This window comes from Microcaecilia unicolor, chromosome 1, assembly GCF_901765095.1.
Source record: "Microcaecilia unicolor chromosome 1, aMicUni1.1, whole genome shotgun sequence".
Classification (NCBI taxonomy): Eukaryota; Metazoa; Chordata; class Amphibia; order Gymnophiona; family Siphonopidae; genus Microcaecilia; species Microcaecilia unicolor.
The window spans coordinates 453,110,381-453,126,115 of NC_044031.1; the positions used below are offsets into that span (position 1 = coordinate 453,110,381).

At 40.0% G+C, this 15,735-nt stretch overlaps 1 long non-coding RNA gene across 1 annotated transcript; it reads left to right on the forward strand.

Moving 5' to 3' along the window:
* The first annotated feature begins 42 nt into the window (after positions 1 to 42).
* Positions 43 to 11,800, forward strand: LOC115476568. The gene is made up of 3 exons (XR_003943200.1): positions 43 to 371; positions 8,884 to 9,063; positions 11,495 to 11,800. It is a non-coding gene; the product is annotated as an uncharacterized LOC115476568 (long non-coding RNA).
* Positions 11,801 to 15,735: the final 3,935 nt, after the last annotated feature.

The window sequence follows — 15,735 nt, forward strand, 5'->3', positions numbered from 1 at the left end:
TCAGAGGAGAGCGCAGCGGCGGCAGCAGCCAGCAGCCAGCAGCATGTCTAAGAGTCCAACCGGAGTGGAGTCTGTAGATGTGGTAGTGTCGATGCAGCGGTGCGTGCTCCGTAGAACTATGCAAGGATACCCACCACGTAGCCGCTTTACAAGTGTATATGGGGGGAAGCTCTGTGAAGATGCGTTTTTGTGGTAGCCGTAGTCCCGCGACGGGTGAGCCGTGTCATGAGGAATCTGCATTTTCATAGTAGAAAAAGATATCCATTGCGACAAAGTACGTTCTGGGCCAGGCTGAGTCAGATACCGCTTCCCTAGAGAAAGAAGTAACTTGAGATGGGCGGCCTGGGCACGTTGTGCGAGTTAAATAAATGGTAAGTGCGCGCGCACATAATCTGAAGTATGCAATCGACGCTGGTTAGTATCAGTACGGGCAGGTGGACACAATACTGTAAGTATGGATTGATCTGAATGAACGGAGACACCACCTTAGCAAGATATTTTGGGTGTGGTCTAAGGAGTACTATCTTGTTGAATAGTTGAGTATGTGGCTCATAGTGTACCAGCGCTTGAATCTCACCAGTACAGCGTGCGGATGTGATTGTAATCAAAAAGCTTTTTCCATTTGAAATATGCAGCGCAGCTGTACTTGCTTTCGGCCCGGGCTGATGCAGTGAATCTTATACCAAAGGAGATTTATGACCAAGGGCACACAGACTTCCACATGCATTGCCAACAGCAGCATCAGAGGTCAGCTGATCTTCTGGCGCATGCGTGTGGCGATCTCCACGTGCTAACGAAAGGAAGGTCCAAGTCTCCCGTAAAAACCACAAGAAACAACAAAAAGAACGGAAGATAACCAAGCTAGACCAGATACAAATTGCAAAGAGTAAGAGCACCAAAAAAATCTTTTATTAAGACCCTTAATAAAAGATTTTTTGGTGCTCTTACTCTTTGCAATTTGTATCTGGTCTAGCTTGGTTATCTTCCGATCTCCACATGCTGCCAGATCGCTACCCTAAACAATGAGGTTTGATAGACAGGAATGGAAGTGAGCCTATCTAGTCCACTGTAAGCAAGGAAGCCAATTAGATTAATCTGTGTTTCCACTCACCAGTGCAGCCGTCATCCAGTACACGCAAAACAAAGCAAGCAAACCTGTGAGCTGCTGTATCCCCGTTGTCGTTCTTTATCGTTGGTCTATCTGTATGAAGTCTAAAGCTGTTTCAGTTGGATAGGCAGTGCCTTAAAAGTTGGAGGACAAAAGATTTTATTATTATTATTTTTTACTTATTGGACAGCTTCCCATATGTAGATATAAATATCATGTAGAGCAATTTTAAACTCTGTATTTTGTGCTCATTTTTCTACACTGAAATATAAATAAATAAATACACTTTATACAATACAGATGGCCAAATTTCAGTTTATCTTAACAGTTGTAATCTGCCTTGGGAAGCCTGGTGTTATGGAAGTAAAATTAAATTCTTTTATTGGGGCACATGGAATCACATCTTCATCTGTTTTGTAGAAGTTTACTTTTTAGATACACAAATGGATTATTCTGTTTTTGAACATGCTTCAGGGGCAAGTGAATTTATAAGTCAAAATAAAAATAAGTATTTTGATCCATGCAGGTCTCTTTTATGTAAACATAACTAAATGGTTTTCTTATATTTTGTTCTTGTGATGACTTGTACTGTGCCAAAACTGAAAATTCTTCTCTATTTGGTCGATAATAAAAGGAGCTAGTTGTGAACACTATCCACCCTAAAAGGTTGTTTTGTGGCTGTATATAAGGAATTGTGATAGTGAATAAATGTGTGTTTGTGTCCCTAGTCATTCATCCAAAGTTTATATAATCTTTTCAAGAAAGCCAGTTAATTATTTAACTTATTAGTGGAACATAAACACAGAGGCATGGTATGGTCGCATTTTCAGTATTGGTACTACCCTTAGGGTCCAGCTAAGGAACAGGTTATTTTGAGTTAGTCTTCAGTGGACCAAACTTGTTATGTTTACTAAGGTGCATTAGCGTTTTTAACGCGCCTATAAATTTAAGGCACATTAAATGCTAACGCGCCTATACATTTCTATGGGCACGTTAGTATTTAACGCATGTAAACCATTTACGTGTGTTAAAAATGCTAATGCGCCCATAGTGCCACTTAGTAAACATAGGCATTGCTTTCCTTGTGCCATCACTATCCTGCAGGTAGGTAGTGTCTTAAGATGGAGGATAAAGAATTTATTTTTTTACATTTAAATCACATTATCCCAAGTAAAGCCAGGTTCAATGTGGCTTACATTTGAAAATACAGTGAGACAGAATAATAGAATTCAGTTATATAATGGGAGCAAATAGACGGACATGTCTGAAACATTTAACAAAGTTGAGATTAGCATATACCCACTGGGCATTTTAAAAGTTTATCCTTTAATGATGCCACATGTTCAGAAATCATAGCCATAAGTATAGGCAGCTATTCAAAAATTATCACATGCACACACTAGAACAGGCATCCATCACATTGTAAAAGTAAACAACTTCTATAGAGTTTATCCAAAATTTCATTTTTATTTCCTTATTTCCATCTTCCAAAATTCCAGACAGCAGGTGTACAGATCAGCAGGACCCACAGCACTCCAAAACAAATCAGAAACAACACAGTTTATACCTAATTGTTCAACCACCCGTAGGATTCACCTTTGGGTTTAAAAAGCAAAACCATGTGCATGTAAGGTTTGGATAAACAAATTAAAACAAAGTTGAAAGCAAATCCCCATAATATGTAATATGTGGTAGCAATAATGAAACAATGATGGAATGTTCACATAGCAAGCAGCCTGAGGCAACAGATTTATTTTCCACTGAACATAATTAACTTTGTATGAACTGGGTGACTAATATTGTGCTGAACTGGACAATGTTGACACATTTAGACTGACTCTGGACTTCTGCATGAAGGTAGCTCTGCCCTCATTATTTATATTTCTTTTGAATAGTAGTAATAAACAATATTAAGTTTGTAAAATGGACTTATTATCTGCTATGTGTGCTGATTGCAATGGAGCCTCGGAACCCTGACAGTTCATATTTCAAGATGTGAGCACTTCAGAAAGCATACGAATACATTTAACTGTCACTTCACAGCCGACAAAATCCGATAACTTCTCATTATTGCAAAACTGAAGAGAAGCAGCACTGATTCACTGAGAAGTTGTGCTGCTAATCTGACATTCATTTTATTTTTTTGACCACAACACATGCTGAGCTCTCAATTTGTTACCTAAGTGTAACCTCTCATGTTCTTGCAGTTTTTAAAGCTTTTCAATGTATTCCCATTGTACTAATTCCCCCCTCCACATCAACCAATGACTTCTCTCCTAGTGTTTTCCTAACAAGCTTGAGCCTATGACAGGGATCAAAAAAATATATACATAGGGTGCTTAAAATATGGCTTATAATCAGGACTTTGGATTATTTAATAGTACTGTCTTTGAAGTAGCAGGTTCAGGAAGTGGCAAGTGTATTTCATTATCAGGATTTGGTTTGAATGGTGTAGTAGATGATCGTAACTTTGGAGGTTTTCGGGTCTTTTGAGGATAAGATGGAAAAGCGTCAAATATGCTCGGCACAGCACCTTCATGCAAACAAACTAAAAAGCTGCTTCTGTCAAAGTCCTCTTTCCTAAAGTGCTTTGAGCACAAAACTGCAGTACTTGAAGGGACAAGATCTTTACGTTGAACAGCAGAAATCCAATGCTGTCGAAGAAAGTGCTGTGAAGAAAACCTAAGCAAAAAACATGTGACAGTTACCAAATTGTGGACAGTGGCTACTGTTGTATGAATCTGTTAGCCCAGTGGTTCCCAAACCTGGTCCTGAGGGCACCCCAGGCAGTCAGGTGTCCAGGATATCCACAATGAATATCCATGAGAGATATTTGCATGCACTACATTGCTTTTGACTCGTAACCACTCGCCTCCACCTACCCTGCTCTCCTCCTTCCTGTACACATTAATTGACTTGATTTGCTTACTTTATTTTTTGTCTATTAGATTGTAAGCTCTTTGAGCAGGGACTTTTTTTCTTCTATGTTTGTGCAGTGCTGCGTATGCCTTGTAGCGCTATAGAAATGCTAAAAGTAGTAGTAGCACTGCCTCCACTGTATGCAGATCTCTGTCATGAATTTTCATTGTCAATATCCTGACAAACCTGACTGCCTCGGGTAACTCCGCGACCAGGTTTGGGAACCACTGGGTTGTCCTAAATACCATCAGAGTCAGACAAGATCGTATAATCTTATAATTTTTTTTCATGTTTGGGTAATAACTGAGACAATGGTATTAAAAATTATATTACAAAGCAAGAAGTTGACTTGGTTAACTTCTGCTGTGTATCAACCAGTAGTAAATAATAGTAATAAACAATATTAAGTACCTTTTTATAATAAATCACTTCTTTCCACAAAAGAAAAAGAGCAAGTTTCCACAAACCACCTTTCTCTTTTGATCTAGGCACAGGGAAAAAAAATATTTTAAATGCTCCCAGGTTTCAACCTATTTCATGTTAAATGTGGGATATAAGGGCCCTGTTTACTAAGCTGTGTTATTGGTGCGTTAGCATATTTAACGCGCATTAACTATGTACACACCTACAATATCCCTATAGGTGCCTACATGATTAGTGCACATGCTAATTGTAGGCATGTTAAAAACGCTAACGTGCCTTAGTAAGCAGGGCCCTAAATGTCAAGTAAATAAATAAATATGTAGAAACTGTGAATGTGGAGCACCTGATTCTCATAACATGATGTCTGTTTTAGTGGCCCTTTACTAGGAGAAAAAAAAATCTCTTCACGAATACAGGGTGTCCCTATAACCAGGCCCACCAAATGACATACTGATTACAATTTATAACAAATTATTACTCTACCTATGAAATGTTATTCCATTATTATACTTCCTCTTTGTACATCTTTCTGCTGTACAAGCCGGTGTTTTTGAAAATATAAGTGAGATTAAATAAAATTGCTGCCAACAATAAAGAACAACAACATGGATGCAGCAGCTCATCTTTGTTTTGTTTTGAGTGTACTGGATGATGGCTGCGCTAGGGAGTGGAAACAGAGATTAACCTAATGAATTTCAACTTGATCTTCTGACTATTACACCTTCTTGATCTACGGGTTGAAGCCTGTAGACGTAGCTTGCTGGCAGTAGGCAGAGTAACAAGTACACCCAAAACAATAGCAAACGCTATTGAAAGCAATAGTAAAATATTAGTCGAAATAATGGACTGCTTATGTGTGATCCATCTGTAAAACGTCAAAAGCTGTTGCAGTTGGATAGGCAGTGCCTTAAAAGGTGGAGGACAAAAGATTTTTTTAACAGCTTTTTAATTTATTTGAAAGCGACCCATATGTAGATATAAATATCATGAAATCAAATCTGAATATCACTAAAACAGCTTAAAACATTATTGTAGTTGGTGGAAACAGCACTAATAAAGCTGTATTTTGTGATAATTTTTCTGCACTGCTCTATACAATATATAATACATGGCCAAATTTCAGTAAGGATATCCTGTTTACTGATGGGTTCATCTTAACTGTTGTAATCTGCCTTGGGAAGCCTGGTAATATAAAAATTGGAAGTAAAATTAAACTCTCCTTTCATCACATCTCCACCTCATCTCTTTTGTACAAAAGAATTATTCTGTTTTGAGCATGTTTTAGGGAAAAGTGTCTTTCATAAGGCAATATAGTAAAAATTTCTTTCATGCAGATCTCTCATTTATTTAAACATAACTAAATGGGCCAAAAGCCTGTAAAGGAGTCCATTGGTTTTCTTATATTTTGGCCTTGTGATGACTTATACTGTGCCAAAACTGGAAATACAGTGAGACAGAATAATAGAAATCCTAACATCCAAAACTTATTAATTAACATAATTGTGTTCGCATTTAGGCAATAACTGAGAAGATGCTGTTCAAAACTGACTTGAAGAAGAAATAAATAATGTCATAGAACTGGAAAAAGTGGCACATTTAGGCTGACTCAGGACTTCTGCACGAAGATACCCTCATTATTTAGTATTTTTCTTTTAAATAGTAGTAATAAACAATATTAAGTGCATTTTTATAATATACCACTGCACTCCACAACACAAAAGGAGCAAGTTCCCACAATGCATCTTTCTCTTTTGATCTAGGCACAGGAAAAAAAAATTTAAATGCTCCCAGGTTTCAACCTAATTCATGTTTAGCATATAACAATTTTTATTGATGACAAATAGAGTAATACAACCATCAACAAGGATCATAGCAAGTCAAATAAAAAAAGAGCACATATGAATAACAATAATATGCCATCAAACTTTAAACAATCCGAATCTCCCTACCTCATGCCGAACCCTCCCCTAACTCTTCAAGAAGGCAAGATAATGAAATAATAAGCGAAGAAAAAAAACATAATAGGAATTAAGTATGTGTTATTGATGCACAAACCGAAAGGGTGTACTCTTATCCCTTCCAGCAGCACTTTAAGGACTTCAGAAAAAAAAAAACTTCATCCAGGCGTGTGCGGTATGGAAACTCCTCTCCAAAAAGAATGCGGAAAAAGAAAAAGCTTCCACTAAAAGCCTCCATGTAATCTAAGGGGCTCTTTTACAAAGGTGCGATAGTGTAGACGCGTGTTTTGGGTGTGCACAGAATCATTTTTCAGTGCATCTATAAAAAATGCCTTTTTAAAAATTTTTTGCCAAAAATGGACGTGTTGCAAATTGAAACTTGCCACTCGTCCATTTTTGATGTGAGACCTTACCGCCAGCCATTGACATATCAGTAATGGTCTGTGAGCGTAAAATGCTGATTACTACCCGCACACCAGAATATAAAAATATTTTCTGGTGCGCATAGCGGTCGCGCGTCAAAAATGAAATTACCGCAAGGGCCACGTGGTAGCAAAATTGATGTGCATTGGACGCATGTAGGTATCTACGCAGCTTAGTAAAAGTGCCCCTCAGGGAGGAAAAGAAGTAGACCGCTAAACAAGGGTTTTCTCCCTCCCTCACTTTTGTCTCGCCTCTCTCTTAAATAGTATTTAAAATCAAACTTCTAGCCCTGTGTGGGAGAGACTGAATATATATATCCCATATTGACAAAAAACAACTTTTTCTGTTTAGGAGAACACTTGGCTCGTCTCTGTTCCAGTAACATCAATGCATGCAAACGGTTTCTCCAGGCCCAAAAAGAGGGTGCCGCTGCACCTATCCATACCCCTAATATAGTTCGCTTACCCAGGGCTCCTGCCTTACGAAGGAAAAGAACACGATAACGATTAGAAATATGAAAAGCTTCATATTTGTCCAACAGCAATCCTGCTGGCATGAATGGCAGAGAGCAGCCCAAAAGTCCTTCAAAATAACAAAATGGCCTTCCAGAATAGTTTTACCTTTGGACATCCCCAGAAAGCATGGAAAAAAAGAGTTGATTAAACTGGTTTAAAAGCTCCATTGTATTTATTTCACTGCACGTTTTTAAAGTGACTGGGACCTCCACTAGTTACAGCTGAACCAACTTGTCAAGCGCTAAGATAAAAAGTGGTTTATCCAACGAGTTTTTGATCTGTATATAAGAAATATTGATTCCATCTCAAAGAGACATTATATAATATCTTGGAAAGGCAGGTGGCGGAGTGCAATGATGTACTAGCGGGAACAACACATTTAATGACTGTCAGTCAGTCTAGAGGTGGTTGTCCAGTCACTGAGCACTACTTGAATGCAAAAGAAAAATTGAAAAAAAGAGTTTTTGGAAAGTTTTTTTATTTAATATTGCACTGCATGCAACACATATATATATATTACGTTTATGGTTTTGTTGGTTTATATTCAGTGGAAGTAGAAAACCTGGAAGATTATTTATACCCCAGAAGTGTATACTAGTTAAAATTTAATGCCAAGAAGTGTAGAGTGATGCACTTGTGCAGAAACCCAAAAGAGAGATACCGGATAGGAGGGGAGAGATTAGTAAGCTCGACTCAGGAGAGAGACCTTGGGGTGTTGGTGTCTGAGGATCTAAAGGTGAAGAAACAAGGCGACGGCCATGGCCAGAAGGATGCTAGGCTGCATAGAGAGGGGTATAATCAGCAGAAGAAAGGAGGTGTTGATGCCCCTCTACAAGGCGTTGGTGAGGCCTATTTGGAGTATTATGTTCAGTTTTGGAGGCCGTATCTTGCTAAAGATGTAAAAAGACTAGAAGCGGTGCAAAGAAAAGCTACAAAAATCTCTCTTGACTGATTCTCCTTATTGTTGTGTTCTTAAATTTGCTGCTGTTCAGATCTTTGCAGGCAATAAAATATCTCGTATTAGGTCAATGTAAGAATTTCCCAAGAATGTTACATAGGCATCGTGGTAGATAGGTGCCAATTTTCCATCCTTGCTTATGAAAAGCAATTGAATTCAGCTTTTCTTTTAATTTTAATGTCTTTTGAGTTTCTTACTCTTTCTAATCTTTGGAACAGGTTTGTCCATAGGGAAGGTTCCCTGAGTTCGAGTTGGTTCCTACAGTATATGATATCAAGATGAATTGTTTTTCAGAAATGCTGGAAGTGTCAATGGAAGGTCAAAAGTGGAGTGGAGGCGTGGCCTAGTGGTTAGGGTGGTGGACTTTGGTCCTGGGGAACTGAGGAACTGAGTTTGATTCCCACCTCAGGCACAGGCAGCTCCTTGTGACTCTGGGCAAGTCGCTTAACCCTCCATTGCCCCATGTAAGCCGCATTGAGCCTGCCATGAGTGGGAAAGCGCGGGGTACAAATGTAACAAAAAAAAAAAGATTGAGGAAACAGTGCTAACTTTGCTTCACCCATCATCTTCGTCCTGCAGAGCATTGGGAAATTACACTACAAGAAGGAAGGGACCTATTCCATTGGAACAGTGGGAACACAAGACATGGATTTTGACTTTGAGTTTACTTATGTGAGAGTCTTCTGATGAACTAGACAGCACTAAGAGAAACTATGGGAGATTTCAAGATAAAGTAGAGTTTACCATCTGTGCAATCAGGTAATGGAACCCATTATAACACTTCATCTACAAACATGCTCATTAACTAAATCCAAAACAGAATGTAAACTAATAGACCTAGTAACTAGAATGTTAGGTATTATTATGGAAGGAATGGAAAACAAAAATGAGGACGTTATAATGCCTTTGTATCGCTCCATGGTACGACTGCATCTCGAATACTGTATGCAATTTTGGTCACTGCATCTCAAAAAAGATATAGTGGAATTAGAAAAAGTACAGAGAAGGGTGTCGAAAATGATAAAGGGGATGGGACGACTTCCCTTGGAGGAAAGGCTAAAGTGGCTAGGGCTCTTCAGCTTGGAGAAAAGACAGCTGACGGGAGATAAGATAGAGGTCTATAAAATAATGAGTGGAGTGGAACGATGAATCACTTGTTTACTCTTTCCAAAATTACTAGGACTAGGGGGCATACAATGAAGCTACAAAGTAGTAAATTTAAAACAAATCAAACAAATATATTTCTTCACTCGACATTTAATTAAACTCTGGAATTCATTGGCAGAGAATGTAGTAAAAGCTGTTAACTTAGTGGGGTTTAAAAAAGGTTTGGATAGCTTCCTAAAAGAAAAATCCATAAGCCATTATTAAGATGGACTTGGGGAAAGTCCACCGCTTATTTCTAGGAAAGCAGTGTAAAATGTACTGTTTTGGGATCTTGCCAGGTACTTGTAACCTGGATTGGCCACTGTTAGAAGCAGTATGCTGGGCTTGATGGACCTGCGGTATGTCGCAGTATGCTGGGCTTGATGGACCTGCGGTATGTCCTAGTATGGCAACACTTATGTTCTTATAAAATTGGAAAGCGTCATGGAAACACTTTACTTAGATGAGGAGTCTTTTTCATGCAACATGTTTTCAACATTTGTCAAAAATAATAAAAACGTAGCAGAAGCGCTTTTCAACTTTTATATAGACAAGCAGTAATGGCTGGCTTAAATTCATAAGCCAAACATTTAGAAGCAAGCTGAATTGGGTATTTAGTAGTCATTTGTGAAGTTAGCTAGAAATCCATCAATGAGTTATTGAGAGGTTTATTTAGCTCGCGGTAAATGCTGAGACATCCAGCGTCTCAGCGTTTACAGTGAGCAAAAAAGTGGCTTTGTAAAAGGCCCCCTTAGTATTTCAGAAAAAGATTAAAACTTTTTTATTTGAGCAATCCAAGGATGTTGTTTAGTTGTTGAAGGTTTTATATTGTGGCTATATAATGAACAATAAATCGATATCTTTTCTTTCTTTCTTTTTTTTTTTTTGTGCACCGCAACGAACCCTTTTAGGAAAATTTTCAGTTTATCCAGCTTATTTTCGAAGGAGATCGCCAGCCATCTTCCGACACAAATCGGGAGATGGCCGGCAATCTCCTAAAGCCGGCCAAATCGGTATAATCGAAAGGTGATTTTGGCCGGTGCCAACTGCTTTCCATCACGGAGCCGGCCAAACTTCAAGGGGGCGTCCCAGTATGGTAGCGGGGGCAGGATGGGGGCGTGCATTGAGATGGCCGGCTTCACCCGATAATGGAAAAAGAAAGCCGTCCTTCACGAGCATTTCGCCGGCTTCACTTGGTCCCTTTTTTTTCATGACCAAGCTTCAAAAAGGTGCCCCCACTGACCAAATGACCACCGAAGGGAATCGGTCATGACCTCCCCTTACTCCCCCAGTGGTCACCAACCCCCTCCCACCGAAAAAAAAAATATATTTTTTTTTGCCAGCCTCTATGCCAGCCTCAAATGTCATACCCAGTTCCCTGACAGCAGTATGCAGGTCCCTGGAGCAGTATTTAGTGGGTGCAGTGTACTTCAGGCAGGTGGACCCAGGCCCATCCCGATCCCCCCCACCTGTTACACCTGTGGTGGTAATTGTTAAGCCCTCCAAAACCCACTGTACCCACATGTAGGTGCCCTCTTTCACCCCTAAGGGCTATGGTAATGGTGTACAATTGTGGGGAGTGGGTTTTGGAGGGGATTTGGGGGGCTCAGCACTCAAGGTAAGGGAGGTATGCATCGGGGAGCAATTTTTGAAGTCCACTGGAGTGCCCCCTAGGGTGCCCGGTTGGTGTCCTGGCATGTGAGGGGGACCAGTGCACTACAAATGCTGGCCCCTCCCATGATCAAATGCCTTGGATTTGGCCGGGTTTGAGATCGCCGGCCTCGGTTTCCATTATCGGAGAAAAACGATGCCGGCCATCTCAAACCCGGCCATCTCTGACATTTGGCCGGCCCCAACCGTATTATCGAAACGAAAGATGGCCGGCCATCTTTTTCGATAATATGGTTTAGGACTGCTCTTTGTGGCGCCGGCCAAATAGATGGCCAGCGCCGTTCGATTATGCCCCTCTATAAGTACTATATTGATATATTTCTATTATAGTTTTGCTTTCTGAATTTAATATTCACTTTCCTTTCTTTTCTAGGACGCACTGTAGCAGATGGAAGTGATGGACTAGGACAGATATCCCTGGAGTTCTACAAAAACCAGTTGTTGGCCTTTCTCAGACAATGGTCCAATGATGTACATGCATGAATACCTCCCACAGATGCCAACACAGTCAGAGATGGACAATTTTTTTAATGTAATTTACATATTACAGTATACATTTATACAGAAAAGGCTAAAGTTACAAATTATTATAAATGAAATTACATATTGTAAAGAAAAAATATCTCGGTAGCGTCTATCAAGCCCACACTAGGAGGATGACTGGAACAAAAAATTGAGAAGAAATAAATAAGTCGGCAATAAAACAAACAGCAAAAAAGTACTATTATGTTCCAGAAGCAAATCTTACAAGATCTACAGCGAAGGGCGACTAAAATGATAGCAGGGATGGGACAACTTCCCTATGAAGAAAGACTAAGGAGGCTAGGGCTTTTCAGCTTGGAGAAGAGACGGCTGAGGGGAGACTTGATAGAGGTATATAAAATAATGAGTGGAGTGGAACAGGTGGATGTGAAGCGTCTGTTCACGCTTTCCAAAAATACTAGGACTAGGGGGCATGCGATGAAACTACAGTGTAGTAAATTTAAAACAAATCGGAGAAAATTGTTCTTCACCCAACGCGTAATTAAACTCTGGAATTCGTTGCCGGAGAACGTGGTGAAGGCGGTTAGCTTGGCAGAGTTTAAAAGGGAGTTAGACTGTTTCCTAAAGGACAAGTCCATAAACCGCTACTAAATGGACTTGGGAAAAATCTACAATTCCAGGAATAACATGTATAGAATGTTTGTACGTTTGGGAAGCTTGCCAGGTGCTCTTGGCCTGGATTGGCCGCTGTCGTGGACAGGATGCTGGGCTCGATGGACCCTTGGTCTTTTCCTAGTGTGGCATTACTTATGTACTTATGGTTGAAATTGATCTTTCAAGGGTTGAGCTCTAATTCCGGATATATATCGAGCCCCAGTAATGGGTGGAAAACCCTCCACTGGAATTCCCAGAATTTTTCCAAAATATTTTTTATGCATATCAATTGCAGGAATCAAAGGTGACTTAGGAAAATTAAGAATTCTTAAATTATTTCTCTTCCCTTGATTATCTAGATACTCCAGCTTTCTAGCTAGAGTATTTCTATCTTTTACCATAGTTCCTGTTAAGCTTTGCAACTTTTAATCTCTTCTCCCAGTGATTCAGTTTTTTCTTCATTTTTTTGTGTTTTCACACTCAACATATCTTGAGTTTGTTTCAAATCAGTTATTTTTTGCTTTATTTAATTTGTTACCGTGATAAGGTTAGTGTTCAGTCCTTGAATGGCATCCCACAGCATTTCCAGCGTTATCACAGCAGGCTTTAATTGAACACCAGTCTCCATGGAAAACACCTCCAGGTCAGACAAGAGCACAGGGATGTCTGCCTCTATGCTACAAAGAGTTAATTTCACTGGGGTTGACATACCCACGGGGCCTCCTCCTGTTGCTTGTGCAGACGACTCATCGGACGAATGCTGTAGCAGCCCCTCCGTTGGTGCCTGAGTGCTTCCGGGTCTTGGTGGAGCTATGCTTGGAGGCGGGCTGAGTGAGATCGCCTCTATGCTGTGATCCGATAGACCAGCTTCGAATCCCATCGATGTGGGCATCGGGGTTTTTAATGTTTGAACGCCAAACGTTTCCAGTGTCTGCTGCTGAAGTGCCGGGCTTCCAGGCACAGAGTAGAAATATGCTCCTGTTTTCCCCTTCCTTTTCCCCATGAATCCTCTTGGGGAGAAGTGCTGCTCATTCAGGTAAGACGCTGGGAGTTCAGAGCTCAAACACACACTTCCTCCTTAGACGCCATCTTGCCAAGGTAGAGACTATTATTAAGAACAAAATTACAGAGCATATTCAAAAGCATGGATTAATGAGACCATGAGGCATATTTTCAAAGCACTTAGCCTTCCAAAGTTCCATAGAAACCTATGGAACTTTGGAAGGCTAAGTGCTTTGAAAATATGCCTCAAAGTCAACATGGATTTAGTGAAGGGAAATCTTGCCTCACCAATCTACTACATTTCTTTGAAGGGGTGAACAAACGTGGATAAAGTGGAGCCGGTTGATATTGTGTATTTGGATTTTCAGAAGACGTTTGACAAAGTACCTCATGAAAGACACCAGAGGAAATTGGAGAGTCATGGGATAGGAGGTAGTGTTCTATTGTGGATTAAAAACTGGTTAAAAGATAGAAAACAGAGAGTAGGGTTAAATGGTCAGTATTCTCAATGGAGAAGGGAAGTTAGTGGGGTTCCCCAGGGCTCTGTGCTGGGACCTCTGCTTTTTAACATATTTATAAATGACCTAGAGATGGGAGTAACTAGTGAGGTAATTAAATTTGCTGATGACACAAACTTATTCAAATTCGTTAAATCGCAGGAGGATTGTGAAAAATTACAAGAGGACCTTACGAGACTGGGCGTCTAAATGGCAGATGATGTTTAGTGTGAGCAACTGCAAAGTGAAGCATGTGGGAAAGAGGAACCCAAATTATAGCTACGTTCCATGATAGGAGTCGCAGACCAAGAAATGAATTTAGGTGTCGTCATTGATGATACGTTGAAATCTTCTGCTAAGTGTGCGGCTGAGGCTAAGAAAGCAAATAGAATGTTAGGTATTATTAGGAAAGGAATGGAAAACAAAAATGAGAATGTTATAATGCCTTTGTATCGCTCCATGGTGTGACCGCACCTCGAATATTGTGTTCAATTCTGGTCACCGCATATCAAAAAAGATATAGTGGAATTAGAAAAGCTGCAGAGAAGGGTGACAAAAATGATAAAGGGGATGGGACAACTTCCTTATGAGGAAAGGCTAAAGCGGCTAGGGCTCTTCAGCTTGGAGAAAAGGCGGCTGAGGGGAGATATGATAGAGGTCTATCTTTAAAAAAGGAGACTATGATAAAATGAGAAGAACGGTGAAAAGAAAACTTAGAGGAGCGACTGCGAGGGTCAAAAATTTACATCAGGCATGGATGCTGTTCAAAAACACCATCCTGGAATCCCAGGTCAAATATATTCCGCATATTAAAAAAGGAGGATGGAAGACCAAACGACAGCCGGCGTGGTTAAATAGTGAGGTGAAGGAAGCTATTAGAGCTAAAAGAAAATCCTTCAGAAAACGGAAGAAGGAACCAACTGAAAATAATAAGAAACGGCATAAGGAATGTCGAAGTCACATGCAAAGCGCTGATAAGGAAAGCTAAGAGGGACTTCGAAAAAAGATTGCGTTGGAGGCAAAAACACATAGTAAACATTTTTTTTAGGTATATCAAAAGTAGGAAGTCGGCAAAAGAATCATTTGGACTGCTAGATGACTGAGGAGTAAAAGGGGCGATCAGGGAAGACAAAGCCGTAGCGGAGAGATTAAATGAATTCTTTGCTTTGGTCTTCACCGAGGAAGATTTGGGTGGGATACCGGTGCCGGAAATGGTATTCGAAGCTGAAACGTAATGAATTCTCTGTAAACTTGGAGGATGTAATGGGCAGTTCTACAAACTGAAGAGTAGCAAATCTCCTGGATTGGATGGTATTCATCCCAGCGTACTGATAGAACTGAAAAATGAGCTTGCGGAGCTATTGTTAGAAATATGTAATTTATCCTTAAAATCGAGCGTGGTACCAGAAGATTGGAGGGTGGCCAATATAACGGCGATTTTTTTAAAAGGTTCCAGAGGAGATCTGGGAAATTATAGACCGGGGAGTCTGACGTCGGTGCCGGGCAAAATGGTAGAGACTATTATTAAGAACAAAATTACAGAGTATATCCAAAAACATGGATTAATGAGACAAAATTGTCAACATGGATTTAGTGAAGGGAAATCTTGCCTCACCAATCTACTACATTTCTTTGAAGGGGTGAACAAACATGTGGATAAAGGGGAGACGGTTGATATTGTGTGTCTGGATTTTCCGAAGGAGTTTGACAAAGTACCTCATAAAAGACTCCAAAAGAAATTGGAGAGTCATGGGATAGGAGGTAGTGTTCTACTGTGGATTAAAAACTGGTTAAAAGATAGAAAACAGAGAGTAGGGTTAAATGGTCAGTATGCTCAATGGAGAAGGGAAGTTAGTGGGGTTCCCCAGGGCTCTGTGCTGGGACCTCTGCTTTTTAACATATTTATATATGACCTAGAGATGGGAGTAACTAGTGAGGTAATTAAATTTGCTGATGACACAAAGTTATTAAAGTCGTT